We start from the raw sequence: 2,391 nt of genomic DNA, 5'->3' as shown, positions 1-2,391 counted from the left end.
ACCCAAATCTGTCAAAGGGCCTGTAGAATCAACCACAGCCAAGAAAAGAGGGAGGAGAAGCATCAGTATCCATACTGGATGTTTCCTGTAAACACACATTCATAAATTAAAACATGCATTGCTAAATGATGTTTTAAAGATATCATGTTTGATTTACCTGTCCATGTCCGCTGGATCTCTCCTTCAAAGTTTGAGTGGATGAAGTGAGAGTGGATGGATGATCTTTCTGGACTGTGAGAGCAAGTAAAAATGTGAACTGTAAAGGACTGGAAATTGGCACCATGCGTTTCAGTCATGTGGTATTACAACAACAATCAGCTTTTGAGTAGGAGGTTTTGGTCTTGATCACATTTCTGTCCGTGGTGTTAGATGCCCCCTTAGATGTGGACGCATCAAATTAGGCTTAAATGCTAATTTAATGGGGTCAGGTGGTACGAATGAATAATGACCCAGAAAATGACTCATTTTGGCAGAATAGACACTAAATAATTTTGCTAATTTTATTTATATTAAAAAAATTAATTGTGAACTGTAATGTGACCAACAAAATTCAATGAACTATAAATGTTGAGCTGTATTCATGTATTTCCTGCAGCGTACATCTACTATACATCAGTGTCGGGCCCAAAAAGGATTGAAAAGAACATAATAATGTCATGTTTATCATTTCCCTTCAGAATACCACAAAATGTTGTGGATTTATCCTCAACTCAGATTGTTTTTATTACTGAATGCAATGAATTAGTTCTTTGAATTTCTGTATCTGTCCTACATGATGATTAATTCAAACGAAGACCCCAACAGAGCTGATGTGAAAAGGACAAAAGCAGTTCAGGCTTGTGGATCTGACCAATCTGAGGAGATTTGGCTGTTTTGAGATACTTTTGTTTTAAAATTGTTTTGGTCCTGCTGCTGCTTCACAGAATCATTTCTTAAGACTGAGTATACCACTGAGTTTGCCGCTTTGTTTGATTTTTCAGATGCCTCGTGACTGTTCTGTGTCATTGTGTGAGATAGCATATTTGCCCACAAAAGGGCTACTTTTGTTGGAAAATACATGCATGTACAGTATATGCAGTGGAGACATTACACTTGTTTGTATCAAAAGGAAATTCTTTTCTCTTTTGCACAAATCTTTTGCTGCATAAAAATCTCTGCATGGTGCAAAAAGCACATGAACTATGCTGTCATGCAAAATGTACACAGCATGAGTACTGGTGAGCGTACACCTTCCTCTCTTCCTTCAGTCAGCAAATGAATAAGAAGCATATATTTAAAAAAAGAAGAAGAAAAAAAAAAGGTGTAATATTAAGGTCACTCTTAATATTAGGTGCGGGTTGCTGGGCTAGATTCCCCCGATTAGACTATGTAATGTTTTACAACCAATACTGGCTAACAGTGATATAATGAATTGTCTAAACTGACAATGTGACATTTAACAAAAATTTGGACATATTGTTACATGCAGTTTACTTACTTTACTTACTTAAAGGGACACCAGCACAAACCAGGTGTATCAAGTGTCAAGTTATCTACAGCATATAGGATGCTATTCCTTTAGTGTGTTGTTTTTATCCAAAGCCCAGACACACTGAGGCATCATTGTGACAAAAGAAAATGTTTTTAGTGTAAACTAAATTTACTATGAGACAAAGAAAGGCAAATTCATATTCACACAATATTCACATTTTATTCATAAGTTAGCCCAATACTGTAGATAATCAAAAGAAACAGACAAGAGAATACATACAGTGAGTTACATATGAAACAGACAATGAGAAATAAATCATGTCAGCTTTTCTTGTAATTTGTGACAAATATTATGAAAACTTTAAAAGTATGTTGTGTTCTGAGTTTTCAGTTATCTGCAGTGAATAGGTGTGGATTTATCTTAACCGCTTGCATAGTTTAAATGCAGTTAATCCCCTAGTCAACAATCTTATAAGGGGTTTTCTGCTTTAGGTTTAATTTTATTGGTTTGCATGCAGTAATGACATCTAACCTTTACAAATATGAAAGTCTGAACACATCACTTTTCCTTGTAAATGCTTTTTTATTTATTTATTTATTTATTTTTAAAGGGTACAGACTACGTAATTGTGCAATTAGTTGTGCTGTACCGCCCTCTCTTGGCATCCTGGAGTATTGCATCTAAACATTAGAAGCACGTGCGGAAAATGCGTCATGCCTGCCCTTTTTTTTAATCATTATTATTAGTATTTATTTGTTTTGTTTTTAGAGAGCCGAGGTCAAGGAAACTTTTTTATTTAAAAATAGTAACAAGTTTTATTTAGTCACACCTCTCGTGACGCCACTGAACCCTCCCACCCCGCGCTCCCCCCGCGCGCTACCGTCCTCCCCGTCTACCCTAAACGCACGGGGGCTTCTGTC

The sequence above is a fragment of the Melanotaenia boesemani genome, chromosome 21 (genome assembly GCF_017639745.1).
Source record: "Melanotaenia boesemani isolate fMelBoe1 chromosome 21, fMelBoe1.pri, whole genome shotgun sequence".
Taxonomy (NCBI): domain Eukaryota; kingdom Metazoa; phylum Chordata; class Actinopteri; order Atheriniformes; family Melanotaeniidae; genus Melanotaenia; species Melanotaenia boesemani.
Note: the sequence above shows the minus strand (reverse complement) of the source record.